The sequence below is a fragment of the Phyllobates terribilis genome, unplaced genomic scaffold, assembly GCF_046119375.1.
Source record: "Phyllobates terribilis strain yellow unplaced genomic scaffold, ASM4611937v1 Scaffold_11__3_contigs__length_659146591, whole genome shotgun sequence".
Taxonomy (NCBI): domain Eukaryota; kingdom Metazoa; phylum Chordata; class Amphibia; order Anura; family Dendrobatidae; genus Phyllobates; species Phyllobates terribilis.
Window position 1 is genome coordinate 152,945,931 of NW_027362771.1, and position 18,001 is coordinate 152,963,931.

Sequence of the window (18,001 nt, forward strand, 5' to 3'; positions counted from 1 at the left end):
ATTTTTATTGCCCAGATGTAGTACTTTGCATTTTTCCCTGTTAAAAACCATTCTGTTGGTTGCTGCGCACTGCTCCAGTTTATTTAGGTCTTTTTGAATCCTCTCTCTCTCTTCTCTAGTATTAGCTATCCCTCCTAGCTTTGTGTCATCAGCAAATTTAATCAGTTTACCCTCAATTCCTTCATCTAAATCATTGATAAAGATGTTGAACAATACAGGTCCCAGGACGGAGCCCTGTGGTACCCCACTTGAGACATTCATCCAGCTGGATGTGAAGCCATTTACAACCACCCTTTGAGTCCGATCACTAAGCCAGTTATGAATCCACCTAACAGTTGCCTGGTCCATTGCATACTTGGTCATTTTATCAATAAGGATGGTGTGAGATACTTTGTCAAATGCTTTGCTGAAGTCAAGATATACTATATCTACAGCATTTCCCTGATCCACCCAGTCAGTGATTCTGTCATAGAAGGAAATTAAGTTAGTCTGACATGACTTGTTAGTTACAAACCCATGCTGACTCTGGTTAATCACTTCATTCTTATCCATGTACTTACATACATGTTGTTTAATAATTTGTTCAAAGATCTTTCCTGGTATAGAAGTCAGACTCACCGGCCTATAGTTCCCTGGGTCCACCTTCTTCCCCTTTTTGAAGATAGGAACAACATTTGCTCTTCTCCAGTCTTCTGGGACTTCTCCTGTTCTCCAAGAATTTTCAAAGATTATGGAGAGTGGTTCTAAAATTTCTTCTACGATCTCCTTCAGTACTCTGGGGTGTAATTCATCTGGACCTGGAGACTTGAACTCATTTATGTTAGCTAAATATTCCCTCACAATCTTTCTGTTTACAGATAACTTGGATTCCTCTATTCCTTTAAAAGGACAGTGAAGATCAGTTGATGTTACATTTTCTTTCTGAGAGAAAACAGATGCAAAATAGGAATTAAAAAGTTCGGCCTTCTCAACATCCTCTCTTACCATTTCTCCATTTTCATCCTGTAAAAATCCTATAGCATCTTTGACTTTTCTTTTACTTTTGACATACCCCCAAAACCCTTTTTTATTGCTTTTGACATCTCTTGCAAGCCTTAATTCATTGTCAGCTTTAGCTAACCTGATACGTGCCCTACAGGATCTGCAGACTGCATTATAATCTTCTTTAGATATGCCTCCCTCTTTCCATTTAATAAACATTTCTTTCTTTCTTTTTAGCATGTGTTTAAGTTCTGTGTTCATCCATCCTGGTTTCCTTAAATGCTTCCCATTCTTCCTACTTTTCGGGATTGTTAACGATTGTGCTTTGAGAATCTCATTTTTAAAAATTTCCCATCCTTCCTGGACATTTTTGTCCTTAAGGACATCCAGCCATTGGATCCCTCCTATTCTCTTTCTGAGTCTCTTAAAATCTGCCTTTCTAAAATCTAACCTTGAAGTTTGAGTCTTCACATGTCTTCCTCCTCTAGTTATCCAAAATTCTATAATAGCATGATCGCTGCCTCCTAGGGTCCCAGCCACCTTTACCTCCTCAACCATTTCCTCCCTGTTTATAAGGATTAGATCCAAAGTAGCAGATCCCCTTGTTTTCTCCCCTACCTTTTGGAAGATAAAGTTGTCAGCAAGAGAGGATAAGAATTTGCTTGACCTGTTAGTTTTACTTGAGAGAGATTCCCAACAAATGTCTGGATAGTTGAAATCTCCCATGACCACTACGTCATATTTTTTGGAGAACTTGGTCATTTGATACATAAAGAGTTCATCCATATCTTCAGCTTGCCCAGGTGGCCTGTAGTAAATGCCTACAATGGTGTCCTTTCCATTGTTCTCTCCTTGTATTCTTACCCAAACAGTTTCCACAGAACTCCCAGTCTCTGAAGCTTCAATCTCTGTGCAGATATACGCTTTTCTAACATACAATGCAACACCTCCTCCTCGTTTATCAAGTCTGTTTCTTGCAAATAAGTTGTAGCCTTTTAGCCTTTTATTCCAATCATGTGTATCGTCCCACCAAGTTTCAGTGATTCCAATGACATCATATTCCTTTTCCTGCATTAGTAGTTCCAATTCTCCTTGTTTGTTGCCCATGCTTTGTGCATTTGTATAAAAACATTTTAGTTTGTGATTGGTTTCTCTTCCTCCCATATTTTTATTATTTAAATTGTTTTGTCTTTGTTCTTCCTTTCCACTTCCAGTAGCAGAGATCTCAATAGTATTTGTCAGCTGTATGGCTTTTTCTGGCCTTTTGCTTCCCTTCCCACATTGTTCTAGTTTAAAGCTCTTCTGATGAGTGTAGCAAGGCGACTTCCAAATACATGTTTTCCAGTCTTCGTAAGGTGCACCCCATCTCTAGCAAGTAGTCCATCGTATAGGTAATTCATTCCGTGATCCAGAAATCCAAATCCTTGTTGACGGCACCATCGATGTAGCCAGTTGTTCACCTGTAGAATCTTATTCCACCTCATTGTTCCATGGCCATCCACTGGGAGGATGGATGAGAAGACCACCTGCGCTCCCAATTCTTTCACTTTCTTGCCTAAGTCTTCAAAGTCACTGCAGATGGTTTCCAGGTCCTTTCTTGCGGTGTCATTTGTCCCCACATGTATTAGCAGGAATGGGTAGTGATCTGTAGGTCTGAAGAGTCTTGATATCCTGTCAGACACATCTTTAATTTTTGCTCCTGGAAGACAGCACATTTCTCTTGAGGTTATGTCTGGTCTGCAGATAGCGGCCTCTGTTCCTCTTAACAGGGAATCCCCCATGACCACCACTCTCCGTTTTTTCTTCACAACATTCTTCTTTCTCCATCCAGGAGGATTCTGAGGGCTTACAAGGTTCTTCATTGCTGGCAAAGTCTTATTTTGCTGTATTTCTTCATGGTTCTCCTGCGTGAGAGCCTGGTACTGGTTCCTGAGCAGTATGGGTGCTGACTGCCTCTCGATCCTCCTGCTTCTCTGGGTCACATGCTTCCATTCCTCTGTTTCATCAGGTGCAGTTCGAATTTCTTCTCTTTCTGAATCATGAAGAGATAATTCTGCTCTGTCTAAGAACTCTTCACCTTCCTTAATGATTTTCAAGGTAGTTAACCTCTCTTCTAGATTTCGCAACTTTTCCTCCAACAGGGACACAAGCTTGCATTTCTGGCATGTGAAGTTTGGCTTTTCCACTGGCAAGTCTGTGAACATGTAGCAGGATATGCAGCTCACCAAATGGCTCCTGGACTCTCCCATGTTCTTATTGTTAATGTTCTGAAAACAGTGAAAAAAGCTTAAAAAAAAACCGGCGCGCGGTTTACCGATGTCCTCTTTTCAGCTCCAACAGCAAAAATCCAGTGTTCTTTGAGCTCGCGGAGACTCTTCACTTACCCCAAAATGCAGTGGGAATATGCAAATTATCTCCTCAGGACTCCTCCCCTGGTTTACCGATGTCCTCTTTTCAGCTCCAACAGCAAAAATCCAGTGTTCTTTGAGCTCGCGGAGACTCTTCACTTACCCCAAAATGCAGTGGGAATATGCAAATTATCTCCTCAGGACTCCTCCCCTGGTTTACCGATGTCCTCTTTTCAGCTCCAACAGCAAAAATCCAGTGTTCTTTGAGCTCGCGGAGACTCTTCACTTACCCCAAAATGCAGTGGGAATATGCAAATTATCTCCTCAGGACTCCTCCCCTGGTTTACCGATGTCCTCTTTTCAGCTCCAACAGCAAAAATCCAGTGTTCTTTGAGCTCGCGGAGACTCTTCACTTACCCCAAAATGCAGTGGGAATATGCAAATTATCTCCTCAGGACTCCTCCCCTGGTTTACCGATGTCCTCTTTTCAGCTCCAACAGCAAAAATCCAGTGTTCTTTGAGCTCGCGGAGACTCTTCACTTACCCCAAAATGCAGTGGGAATATGCACATTATCTCCTCAGGACTCCTCCCCTGGTTTACCGATGTCCTCTTTTCAGCTCCAACAGCAAAAATCCAGTGTTCTTTGAGCTCGCGGAGAGAAGTAGTGCCGACTGGGCATCTGGTACTGGGGCACTGCGACGGACATAAGGTCTCGAAAATCCTCTGTGTCCACCAGGCGGAAAGGCAGCATTTCTGTAGCCAAGAACTTGCAGATGGTGAAATTCAACCTCTTAGCTTTCTCATGGCTAGGAGGAAATGGTCTTTTACTTGTCCACATCTGAGGGACCGAGGGCTGGCTATTGTGCTTAGACGGGGTTGATAAGGGTGTCCCCGGCAAACTGCCGGTCTGTGAGGAAGATGCAGGCGGACATGTTAGGTTGCCTTGATCCAAAGGTGGTGCTATCGATGTCGGACAGCGCTCAACACCAGCTGGTGTTACCACCTCCAAAGAAAATGATGACCTGACAATCACGCTGGCTGTTGCGGGTAAAGAGGTGGCAGGTCTGCGCCCCAAAACAGGTGTGACTGCTGTCCCCCCAGTCACAGAGGATGAAGAGGCCGCGGATGCACAAGATATGGCAGACGGTGGTTGGCCCGGCCGGCTAGGCCGCATTGTAGCACACTGAGCTTCCCACTGCAACTTATGCTTCATGTCCATGTGCCGGTTCATGCATGAAGTACTCAAACTATGTATTTTTTGGCCTCTACTTAGCTTTTGCTGACAAATGTTACAGATAACACGAGTTGGGTCATCTTTATCGATCTGAAAAAATGCCCAAGCTATGCAAGGCTTAGCACCCATGCGACCTGAAGAGCCAACACGACTTGTGGTGAGAGGCAGAGTTGTGTTTGAGGATGCAGTTGTTGACGTGCTTCCAGTACTACGTCTCTGTCCAGGAAGGCGCAACCTGACCTCGTCGTCACTAGCATCTTCCTCCACCTCCTCTGCTGACCTCATCTCTTGGCTGACTGTGGGTTGACAGTAAGTGGGATCTCCAACCTCATCATCATCACCCTGTGCGTTATCACACCCGTCGTCCTCAGAGCCAACCTGTTCCTGCCCTGACAAAAAACTAAAGTTGTCGCTCCAATCAGGTATTTGAGTCTTATCATCGTCTTCCTCATTGTCTCCACCAACAGGAGTTACAGTTTGGGAATGAGGGTCTACATTATGGTCAGAACCTTCTGCGTCTGGTCCTGGATCCGACTCATAAAGATTCTGGGCATCAGTGCAGATCATTTCCTCGTCTGGATTCACAGAAGCGCTGGAGTCGACCTCTGATTCCCAGGCTATAGTATGAGTAAACAGCTCTGCAGACTCAACCATCTGTTCTACCTCATACTCAGACGGGCAGCTGGAGATTTGGGAGCTGTGAGGAAGCAAGTGCGATTAGGGTGACACCTTTGAGGACTGGAGTATTTGTGATGTTGAAGTTGATGTGGAGGAGAGCCCACTTAAAGGAGCACTTGATATCCGTTGAAGCACCTGCTGTTTTTGTGCCTCATCTGGAATTTGTAGCGATTGGCGTGGCCGTAAGAAAGGGATCTTATCACATTGTCCGCTAAAAGAAGTAGACATTTTAGTTTGGCTGGAAGATGGTCTTTCTTCTGCAGATGTTACTGTTGCTTTAACACCTACCCCACGGACACAACCTTTTTTCCCCTTCCCAACACGCCTATTCCCCTTTCCACCAGCAGCAGGCCTTTTTCCACTCATTTTGGTGGTTAACTAATTAACAACTCTGGAGTTGTTTGCACAAAAAAACAATGGATGGGAACCGAGCAGAGCTGAGTGGCCAAACTGTGGTATTAGATGCTGTGATGAACCTGTAGCCGCCATCTTGGTAATGATAAATCATATCCAGGGATGGCCACACTTCAGCAGCCCCCACCCTTGCTACCTTCTGTTAAAACGTCAACTAGATAGTTTCCCCCCATCCAGGCTCCTGTAAGATAAGAAGCCTACTTAACACTTGAATGCTAGGAGCTTCAAAGACTTCGAGAGGAAACACAGCCAGCAGGGGGGGGTGCTTCGTCTATCTGTACCTGACCATTTGTCCCATAGGACTAGTTTCTTTGTCTGTCACAAGCATGGAGGCATAAGATATAGAAACATGAATAGTACACGCATGTTGCGTGGGATGGGCCAATAAAAAAATATCACGGCGTCCCGGAGCCATTGCGCACACAAGCCTCCGCGGTAGACGTTTGTACGTGCTCTGGAAGCCAAGATATAGCGCGGAGCCATTCCTGAGGACCGTATGGTATCATAATTGATATCAAAAGGTCGGTTACGGCGGCCCGAATCCATGGGAACCCCTGGGGGTATCATGAGACCATCCCAGAAGAAGTTATTGGGTTCCATAGAATTTGGGCTTCTGATCGAAGTTAGACCTGAGGGTGGAGACTGAGCCAGCTGACCTCACCAGCAGTGGGCGGGACGGGGCAGGTAAGATAGCAGGACAGACAAGAGACAAGTCAGTTTTTGACCCAAGAGTGGTGTGCTGAACATCTGAGCACCAGCTGAGGCCACCAAGGGGAGGAGCAGTTTGACCATGCGGTGGTAGGCCTCAGCCTGTAACAAAGAACCGTGCCTGCGACCGCAGAATCCTCTCCCTGCGTCACAAGAAAATCAAGAAACCGGTAACTGATATGCTGTGGTGATTCTGTGTGTTGTATTCCATTGTTGTATAGTTTAGCCTGACCTTATACCTGTGTATATTTAGTTGTATATCGTGTATCTAGTGTATTATTATAATCAATTACCTCAAGTAATTGTGGGCCTGCCTTTTATTCTGCATAACGAACGCACGTCCGTGTGAGCTCGGCTCAAGCCAAAACGCTACCCAGGGTTGGTTCCTGACCCGATATAGGCCCATTCACGGACTGGGCGTATATCTAAAATAGGGACTGGTGGCAGCATACCAACTGGGGATTGGGGAAGGCTGGTAGTGACGGTCGGAGGTTCAGATATATATATTCCTGGCGCGGCCAAGGAAGATATATATACCGCCCTCACTACAGAGGGCCCCGATACCCAGTAGGTTACAGGACAGTCTCCCTGGCGACCGCTTATCCTAGGTGCAGTTCCTTGACTGACCTGAGGCTAAGAGGGCGCTAGCGAGTTGTGCTGTGTAGTGACGTTACGGTTTAGTGACGTTGAAGGGATAACACACTACCGTGTTCCCTGCGCTGGTTGCAGCTACCTGGCACTACTTTCTCTAGGTGCAGTACCTTGACTGACCTGAGAGGTAAGGGGGCGCCAGAGAGCTGCACCCACCGGCCGGCTTTCATCACATTGGTGGCAGAGCGGTGGGATTGCAGAATAATAGTGTTGTGGGACCCCTACTCCCAGGCACTAAAGACTGCCAGTGGTAACTTCCACTGCTGGAGTCTTAAGGTCAGCCCAACATTAGACGGTCAGGCTAAAAGTATAACAAGGTGTGTGCAAACTCAGGGTTGCAGCGGTGTCGGTTACCAAGATGGCAGACGGCACCAGGAGCAAGACCCTGCAGGAGGCTAATGCTACGGTCCGTGTGGCAGGAGGGGAGGACATTGTTACTCATGGCGAGGAGGAGTCCAGCCCGGGCACCTCAGGGAGCCAGTCCCCAGTATACGGTCCCGCAGTGGGCTGCCCACCACCTACCCAGCCCAGCCTGTCCAGATCACAAGCCCTTTTACAAGCGGCTATGGCAAGTCTCCAGTCTCATGGCGATGCCGTCTACAAAACCCTCCTGGCAGCATCAGAGAAGGCAGCGGAGGAGGAGCGCGAAGCTGCGGAGCGCCGGGAGGCTGCGGAGCGTGCAGAGCGGGCTGCAGAGCGCCGGGAGGCTGCGGAGCGTGAAGCTGCAGAGCGTGCAGAGCGAGCTGCGGAGCGCCAGCACCAACTGGACCTGGCCCAGCGGGGGCTTCCGCTAGAGCAACCAACCCATCAGGAGACCAAGTCGTCCAAAGTCCGAGCTGAGGACTTCCCTCTACTGGAGAAGGATGGGGACCTGGACTCCTTTCTGGTGGCATTTGAACGGACCTGTCTTCAGCACCATCTGGCCCGGGATCAGTGGGCCAGATACCTGACCCCCCGTTTGAGGGGTAAGTCCCTGGATGCCTTGGGGGACTTACCTGCCGGGGAGGTACAGAACTACGACTGCATCAAGCGGGCCCTGATCCGGCAGTACAACCTCACTCCCGAGTCGTACCGCCAGAAGTTCCGGAGCCTGCTGCGTGGCCCCAAGGACACCTGGACCGATCATATGCGGGCGCTGTTGAGAGCCGCAGAGCACTGGACCTCGGGTCTAGCGCTTACTACCCGCCAGGAGGTCCAGGAACTGTTCGTCACGGAGCAGTTCTTGTGGAACTGCCCAGAGGACCTCCGACAGTTCCTCCGTGACCGAAAACCAACAGGGGCTTCTGCTACAGCCGCCCTGGCAGACGAGTATGCCAATAACAGGGCGCCTGAGCTGAAGAAGTCTGCCAGCAGCACCTGGAGAGGGGGTAAGCCCAGTCATGCCCCTGTTTCCCCGGCCCCTAGAACACAAGGGGTGTATCCCCCTGTTGCCCTCTCCAGGCAAGGACCAGACGTAAGACGTTGTCATCTATGCAACAAACCAGGACACTTTAGGGCTGAGTGTCCCCAGCGCCAAAAGACCCCATCCCATTCCCAGAGAGCGCCCAATGTTTTGTGTGTGGGAGGGGGTGGTGGTAGGTCCCTGGACAACATCCAACCCGTCACCATAGGCCGTTCTGCGGTCATGGGACTGCGGGACACGGGCGCTGAACGAACACTGGTACGGCCTGAGGTGGTGTCCCCCCAGGACTTGGTACCAGGAAAGACTCTTTCCGTCTCCGGGGTTGGAGGCGTGGAGCCGGCACTTCCCGTTGCCATGGTGTATTTGGACTGGGGTGCCGGAAGGGGGATGCGGGAGGTGGGAGTAACGCCAAATATTCCCGCAAATGTTTTATTAGGGACCGACTTGGGGCGTCTAGTATCGCAGTATGTACCCTCTGAACCCCCAAGTTCGGCCCCCCAAGAGTGTATTGATTTGTCTGCTGCTAATGCCAACCATGTTGTATGTAGTGTGTGTCCTGCTGAGGAGGAGGGAGTGAAACCTGAGGGTAACACCTGCACAGACACAACACAAACAGGGTTAGTGAAAGCAGGTGGGGAGTGTGGGGATGCCCGCAGAGGTGCTCAGCCGGCGTGCCGTGACCTCTTGTCCTCCGGTGAGGGAGGGGGCGGGCAGGATTCTGTAGAGGGAAGCTCAGGGATGGAGAGGGGGGCAGCTACCGGCAGTGTAGGGCTCCCAGGGGTATCCAGGCTGCTGAGTATAGGCCCACTGCAGGGGGAGGAACAGGCCATGGGAGGTGGGGGTGTCCCAAGAGAGGAGCCGCCAGGTAAGACCCCAGGGCAGGAGTTCCCCACATCCGAGATGTCCAAAGGCCTAGGAAGCCTGCCTGATCGGGCGGCTTGGTCAGAAACAGAGGGGAAGCAGGCACTACCCACGGTCACAGCGGTCATAGCCGCTGTCACCAGGAGTGGGAGCGCCGGAGCCCAAGGAGCCTTGCAGAGGTCCGACGGCTTCCCCACTTCTGACCAAGTGTCTGCCGGGTCAGACAGCGGCCAGGTGACATGCCCGGAGGGGCTGACAGAGGATGTGGCAGTTTCGTCGATTCTGGCCACATCAAGTCAGGAATTTCAGGCTGCGTTGGAAGCAGACGACAGCCTGAAAGCTCTCAAGGAACAGGCGGCACAGCCTCCCATGGAGTCAGACTGCGAGCGTGTGGTCTGGGACCAGGGACGGCTGTACCGGGTAACGGTCCAGCAGGGTTCACCGGAGGCGTGGCCCAGGGACCGACAGTTAGTGGTACCCTATCCGTTCAGGGCGGAATTGTTGCGGATCGCACACGAGATTCCGATGGCCGGACACCTAGGGATCGCTAAAACCAAGGCCAGGATAGCTCAGCATTTCTACTGGCCTGGGATGGGAGCCGCGGTGGGTGCCTACTGCCGTTCGTGTGACACCTGTCAGAGGGTGGGGAAGGCGGGGCCGCGCCCCAAAGCCCCACTGGTAACTCTGCCAATCATCGAAGAGCCTTTCTCGAGGGTCGCTGTGGATCTTATTGGACCTCTGTCCACTCCCAGCCACTCCGGGAAATGCTTCATACTCACGGTAGTGGACTATGCCACCCGGTACCCGGAAGCGGTAGCTTTGTCGTCCATTCGGGCCGACAAGGTGGCTACCGCCTTACTGGAGATCTTCTCCAGAGTGGGTTTCCCCCAAGAAATGCTCACCGACCGAGGGACCCAGTTCATGTCGCGGCTGATGGAGTCCCTCTGTAAGCAAATGCAGGTGCAACATCTGGTGGCCAGCCCGTATCACCCACAGACTAATGGCCTGTGTGAGCGGTTCAATGGCACCTTAAAGCAGATGCTTAAGATGTTGGTCGACTCCCACGGGAGAGACTGGGAGCGTTACCTCCCACACCTCCTATTTGCTTACCGGGAGGTTCCGCAGGCCTCAACGGGGTTCTCCCCCTTTGAGCTCCTGTACGGGCGACGGGTACGGGGCCCCCTGGCTCTGGTGAAGGAAGCATGGGAAGGGGATTTGGCCACCCCCGAGGTGTCGGTCATCGAGTATGTCGTGCGCCACCGGGACAGGATGATGGCCTTGGCAAAGCTGGTGCAGGACAATATGGCCCAGGCCCAGGCCGACCAGAAGCGGTGGTATGACCAGAATGCTTGTGAGAGGACCTACCAGGTGGGTCAAAAGGTGTGGGTACTGGTCCCCGTACCACAGAACAAGCTTCAGGCAGCCTGGGAAGGTCCCTACTTCGTGCACCAGAAACTCAATGCCGTCACCTATCTGGTCACCCTGGATCACGCCCGTGGAAGGAGGAAGGCCTTCCACGTGAACATGATGAAGGCTCATCATGAGCGGGAAGCGACTGCCCACCCAGTGTGCAACCTTCCCGAGGAAGGAGAGGTAGAAACCCTCCTGGATCTGCTCACCCAAGCCAAGGCGGGTGGGTCCATCGAGGATGTGGGGGTTGGCCACCAGCTCACGGAGGACCAACGGTCCCAGCTGGGGACCACCCTGCACCCCTTCCGGGGGCTGTTCAGCAGCCTGCCCGGAAGGACTGAGATGGCTGTCCACGACGTGGACACTGGCGATCACCCGCCGATCCGGCGTTCAGCATATCGGGTCTCTTTCGAGGTGCAGGGAAACATGCGCCAAGAGATAGACGAGATGCTGAAGCTGGGGGTGATCCAGGCATCCAGCAGCGCGTGGGCCTCGCCTGTAGTCCTCGTACCAAAGAAGGACCGAACTACACGGTTCTGCGTGGACTACCGGGGGCTCAACGCTGTAACGGCCACCGATGCGTTCCCCATACCACGCATCGATGACCTGCTCGATCGGATGGCCGGGGCTAAGTACCTGACCATCATGGATCTGAGCCGGGGGTACTGGCAGATTCCTCTGACCCCCGCGGCAAGGGAACGCTCTGCCTTTATCACCCCTTTTGGACTGTACGAGTCCACAGTGATGCCATTCGGCATGAAGAATGCCCCTGCCACTTTTCAGCGGATGGTCAATACGCTGCTTGAGGGACTTGAAGGGTACGCGGCTGCGTACTTGGACGATATTGCAGTCTTCAGTCCCACTTGGGAGGATCACCTAGAGCACCTGCGGCAGGTGCTCGGTCGGATCCACCGGGCAGGCTTGACCATCAAGCCGGAAAAGTGCCAGCTGGGCATGAGTGAGGTCCTCTACCTGGGTCACCGGGTAGGCGGGGGGGTTCTGAAGGCAGAACCGGGGAAAGTGGATGCCATCGCATCCTGGCCCACTCCTAGGACCAAAAAGCAGGTGATGTCCTTCTTGGGGACCGCCGGGTACTATAGGAGGTTCGTCCCACACTATAGCACCCTGGCCAAGCCCCTGACGGACCTCACCAAGAAGAAGCTGCCCGTCGCAGTCGACTGGACAGTCGCCTGCGAGACAGCTTTCGGGGCACTCAAGGCCGCCCTAAGTAGCTCCCCTGTACTGCAAGCTGCCGACTTCGACCGGCCGTTTGTGGTACAGACCGACGCCAGTGACTTTGGCCTCGGTGCTGTGCTAAGTCAGGTCAACACGACAGGCCAGGAACATCCTGTCTTGTACCTGAGCAGGAAGCTACTGCCCCGGGAGGTGGCTTACTCCACGGTGGAAAAAGAATGCCTGGCAATTGTATGGGCCCTGCAGCGTCTGCAGCCCTACTTGTACGGGAGCCATTTCACCGTGGAGACGGACCACAACCCCCTCAGCTGGTTACACACGGTCTCTGGGTCGAATGGCAGGTTGCTACGCTGGAGCCTCGCTCTCCAGCAGTACCACTTCTCCATTCGCCACAGAAGAGGCCGTGACCACGGTAACGCTGACGGGTTATCCCGGCAAGGGGAGGGTGCAGAAGGACGCACGGGGGAACACAGGAATGTGCTACCCCCTCGCGCCCTCGTATAGGGGGAGGTGTGATGAACCTGTAGCCGCCATCTTGGTAATGATAAATCATATCCAGGGATGGCCACACTTCAGCAGCCCCCACCCTTGCTACCTTCTGTTAAAACGTCAACTAGATAGTTTCCCCCCATCCAGGCTCCTGTAAGATAAGAAGCCTACTTAACACTTGAATGCTAGGAGCTTCAAAGACTTCGAGAGGAAACACAGCCAGCAGGGGGGGGTGCTTCGTCTATCTGTACCTGACCATTTGTCCCATAGGACTAGTTTCTTTGTCTGTCACAAGCATGGAGGCATAAGATATAGAAACATGAATAGTACACGCATGTTGCGTGGGATGGGCCAATAAAAAAATATCACGGCGTCCCGGAGCCATTGCGCACACAAGCCTCCGCGGTAGACGTTTGTACGTGCTCTGGAAGCCAAGATATAGCGCGGAGCCATTCCTGAGGACCGTATGGTATCATAATTGATATCAAAAGGTCGGTTACGGCGGCCCGAATCCATGGGAACCCCTGGGGGTATCATGAGACCATCCCAGAAGAAGTTATTGGGTTCCATAGAATTTGGGCTTCTGATCGAAGTTAGACCTGAGGGTGGAGACTGAGCCAGCTGACCTCACCAGCAGTGGGCGGGACGGGGCAGGTAAGATAGCAGGACAGACAAGAGACAAGTCAGTTTTTGACCCAAGAGTGGTGTGCTGAACATCTGAGCACCAGCTGAGGCCACCAAGGGGAGGAGCAGTTTGACCATGCGGTGGTAGGCCTCAGCCTGTAACAAAGAACCGTGCCTGCGACCGCAGAATCCTCTCCCTGCGTCACAAGAAAATCAAGAAACCGGTAACTGATATGCTGTGGTGATTCTGTGTGTTGTATTCCATTGTTGTATAGTTTAGCCTGACCTTATACCTGTGTATATTTAGTTGTATATCGTGTATCTAGTGTATTATTATAATCAATTACCTCAAGTAATTGTGGGCCTGCCTTTTATTCTGCATAACGAACGCACGTCCGTGTGAGCTCGGCTCAAGCCAAAACGCTACCCAGGGTTGGTTCCTGACCCGATATAGGCCCATTCACGGACTGGGCGTATATCTAAAATAGGGACTGGTGGCAGCATACCAACTGGGGATTGGGGAAGGCTGGTAGTGACGGTCGGAGGTTCAGATATATATATTCCTGGCGCGGCCAAGGAAGATATATATACCGCCCTCACTACAGAGGGCCCCGATACCCAGTAGGTTACAGGACAGTCTCCCTGGCGACCGCTTATCCTAGGTGCAGTTCCTTGACTGACCTGAGGCTAAGAGGGCGCTAGCGAGTTGTGCTGTGTAGTGACGTTACGGTTTAGTGACGTTGAAGGGATAACACACTACCGTGTTCCCTGCGCTGGTTGCAGCTACCTGGCACTACTTTCTCTAGGTGCAGTACCTTGACTGACCTGAGAGGTAAGGGGGCGCCAGAGAGCTGCACCCACCGGCCGGCTTTCATCACAGATGCAGAAAAAAAAAATTATATTCAATTTGCAACCTGATGGAGGTCAGTATAGATGGACTAATAGAGAAAGTCCCACACACTGCTAGAAGGCCAAATATTTTTTCAGAGGTAGATGCAGAAAAAAATATATTCAGTTTGCAACCTGATGGAGGTCTGTATAGATGGATTAATAGAACAAGTCCCACACACAGCTAGAAGCCCAATATTTTTTCAGAGGTAGATGCAGAAAAAAATATATTCAGTTTGCAACCTGATGGAGGTCAGTATAGATGGACTAATACAACAAGTCCCACACATAGCTAGAAGCCCAATATTTTTTCAGAGGTAGATGCAGAAAAAAATATATTCAGTTTGCAACCTGATGGAGGTCTGTATAGATGGATTAATAGAACAAGTCCCACACACAGCTAGAAGCCCAATATTTTTTCAGAGGTAGATGCAGAAAAAAATATATTCAGTTTGCAACCTGATGGAGGTCAGTATAGATGGACTAATACAACAAGTCCCACACACAGCTAGAAGCCCAATATTTTTTCAGAGGTAGATGCAGAAAAAAATATATTCAGTTTGCAACCTGATGGAGGTCTGTATAGATGGATTAATAGAACAAGTCCCACACACAGCTAGAAGCCCAATATTTTTTCAGAGGTAGATGAAGAAAAAAATATATGCAGTTTGCAACCTGATGGAGGTCAGTATAGATGGACTAATACAACAAGTCCCACACACAGCTAGAAGCCCAATATTTTTTCAGAGCTAGATGCAGAAAAAAATTATATTCAATTTGCAACCTGATGGAGGTCAGTATAGATGGACTAATACAACAAGTCCCACACACAGCTAGAAGCCCAATATTTTTTCAGAGGTAGATGCAGAAAAAAATATATTCAGTTTGCAACCTGATGGAGGTCTGTATAGATGGATTAATAGAACAAGTCCCACACACAGCTAGAAGCCCAATATTTTTTCAGAGGTAGATGAAGAAAAAAATATATGCAGTTTGCAACCTGATGGAGGTCAGTATAGATGGACTAATACAACAAGTCCCACACACAGCTAGAAGCCCAATATTTTTTCAGAGCTAGATGCAGAAAAAAATTATATTCAATTTGCAACCTGATGGAGGTCAGTATAGATGGACTAATACAACAAGTCCCACACACAGCTAGAAGCCCAATATTTTTTCAGAGGTAGATGCAGAAAAAAATATATTCAGTTTGCAACCTGATGGAGGTCTGTATAGATGGATTAATAGAACAAGTCCCACACACAGCTAGAAGCCCAATATTTTTTCAGAGGTAGATGAAGAAAAAAATATATGCAGTTTGCAACCTGATGGAGGTCAGTATAGATGGACTAATACAACAAGTCCCACACACAGCTAGAAGCCCAATATTTTTTCAGAGCTAGATGCAGAAAAAAATTATATTCAATTTGCAACCTGATGGAGGTCAGTATAGATGGACTAATAGAATGATGCTATGCCCAAAAGATTTTACTTCACTAGGTGCAGTAAAAAAATTGGTATTCTATACACAGGTGGTATATCTTGCAACACAGATAGGCTACTCCACTGACTAACACACTCTGCAATAGGCCAAAAAGATTAGCTTTGCTAGATTCAGCCAAATGCTGTGAAAAAAACTTGCACAGCACTGGCACAGACCTGCCTGGCAAAAACTGATTGGAACTGATGTAACCTAGTCCTGAAAAGGACTCCAATTACAATTAGTCTTTACTCCCACAATCTATCTATTTAAGAGCACAGACCTGCCTGATAAAAGTCGTAGGAAATGCTGTAACCTAGTCCTTAAAAGGACTGCAATCACAACTATTCCCTACTCCCAAGCTATCTGTAGATTTGTGCGAAAATTGGCTTGAAATTAACAAGGTATAGCGCACACAGCAACAGCGGTGCCGTCTAACACGCAGCTGCAGCAGTGAGAAAATGGTGGCGACGGGGAAAATGGCTTGGTCTTATAGGGCAAGGACATGTGACATACACTGCCAATGACACATGCCCTTGCTTGTGTGAAAAAAAGCACTTCGCTCCGTGTGTGCGCTGCTGATAGGCTGACAGATTGCACCTCCCCACTGTAAATGCGGGAAAGAGAAAAAAAAAATGGAGATCTTCATTGTTCCTGCAGAGATCCATCCCCTGCCCCTCCCCCCACCCCGCTGTACACTCAAACTGCGTATTAACATTAATTTTCATCATTACTGAGAAAAAATCCAGTTATGATTTTGGTGCACGAACAGTTATCGAACATAACTTCGAACAGCCGAATTTTTCTCAAATTGTTCGTCTTCGCCGAACGGCTCGAACACCGCCCAAAACAGCTCGAATTTGAGATTGGCGAACAGTTCGAGTAGAACAACGCTCATCTCTACTCACCACGCATTTAGACAAATTCCTTAAGGGGTGTAGTTTCCAAGCTGGGGTCACATGTGTGGGATTTCCACTGTTTAGGCACATCAGGGGCTCTTCAAATGCGACATGGCGTCCACCCATGATTCCAGCCATTTTTGCATTCAAAAAGTGAAATGGTGCTCCTTCCCTTCTGAGACCCAAACAGTAGTTTTCCCCCACATATGGGGTATCGGCATACTCAGGAGAAATTGCACAGCACATTTTGGGATTCATTTTCTCCTGTTAACCTTATGAAAGAAAAACATTTGGGGCTAAAGTAAGATTTTTGTGCAAAAAAAATAAAATATTAATTTTTTCCTTCCACATTCCATTAATTCCTGTAAAACACCTGAAGGTGAATGTGGTTATGAGGGGTGCAGTTTTTTAGAATAGTGTCACCTTTTGGTATTTTCTGTCATATAGGCCCCCCAAAGTCACTTCAAATGTGATGTGGTCCCTAAAAATGTTTTTGCAAATTTGGTTGGAAAAATTAGAAATTGCTGATCAATTTTGAATCCTTCTAAATTCCTAGAAAAAAATTGTTTAAAAAATGATGCAGATGTAAAGCAGACATGTGGTAAATGTTATTTATTAACTATTTTGTGTGCTATAACTATCTCATATAAAAAATTTAAGTTTGAAAATTGCAAAATTGTAAAATTTTTGACAAATTTTTGATATTTTCATAAATATACAAAAATCATATCAACCAAAATTTACCACTAACATGAAGTACAATATGTCATGAAAAATCAGTCTCAGAATCACTGGGATCTGTTGAAGCGTTCCAGAGTTTATTACCACATAAAATGACACTGGTCAGATTTAAAAAAATTGGCCTGGTCATTAAAGGGGATATCTGGGACTTTTAAAAAATGTGCCTAAGCACTAACAGGCATGTAGTTGCTAACAGAGGCAACTAACTGCCGGTCATTGACGGCTCCTGATGGAGATTCAACTGCTCCCTGTCAACAGAGCAGCGGTTTCTTTGTCTGTTGACAGGGCGGGACTACTGACTTCATGCTAATTGACAGCTGGCTTCCGCCAAATAGGCAGCAGAGAGCCAGCTGTCAATCAGCATGACACCAGTAGTCCCGCCCTGTCAACAGGAAAAGAAACTGCTGCTCTGTTGACATGACATCAGTGGAAGTCTGTGACTGCTCTGTGCTGGTGGAGAACGGCGGGTAGGCAGCAACTACCTACCTGTTAGTGCTTAGACATTAAGTCCTTGATAATTTCTTTAAAGGTCAAAATTAACTCAGTAACTAAGGGGTTAAACTCATTTATAACCATATTAGATTATGGAAATCTTCCTTAGGCTTCATTCACAAGTCCTATTTTTCCACGAACTATAAAAACAGACCGATTATTCTGATCAGTGTTTGATCAGAGTGTGGTCCGAGTGTTATCATTTTTTCTCATATGTTGAGAAATTTTATTTTTAAAAAAGTTTCTCCACCTTCTCCGCTCTGACAGGCTTGAAAATCAGACCGCACTCCGATGGCACTAGAGTGCTGTCCAATTTTTTCACAAACTGACGAACTGCATAGCTGATTTTGATCCTACCCTTGGATGAAAATGGGACATGTCTCTGAGAATTTCTCTGCGAATAACTCGATTTTCATGGACATGTGAACGTGCCCATAGACTATCACAGGTACGAGTGCTATCCGTGAAAACCATTGATAGCACTCATATAAAACATCTGCCCTTAG

At 48.7% G+C, this 18,001-nt stretch overlaps 1 protein-coding gene across 1 annotated transcript in view; it reads right to left on the reverse strand.

Moving 5' to 3' along the window:
- Positions 1-18,001, reverse strand: part of PLXNC1 (plexin C1) — a 262,942-nt gene that overhangs the window by 145,667 nt on the left and 99,274 nt on the right. The gene's annotated exons all lie outside the window — the stretch shown is intronic.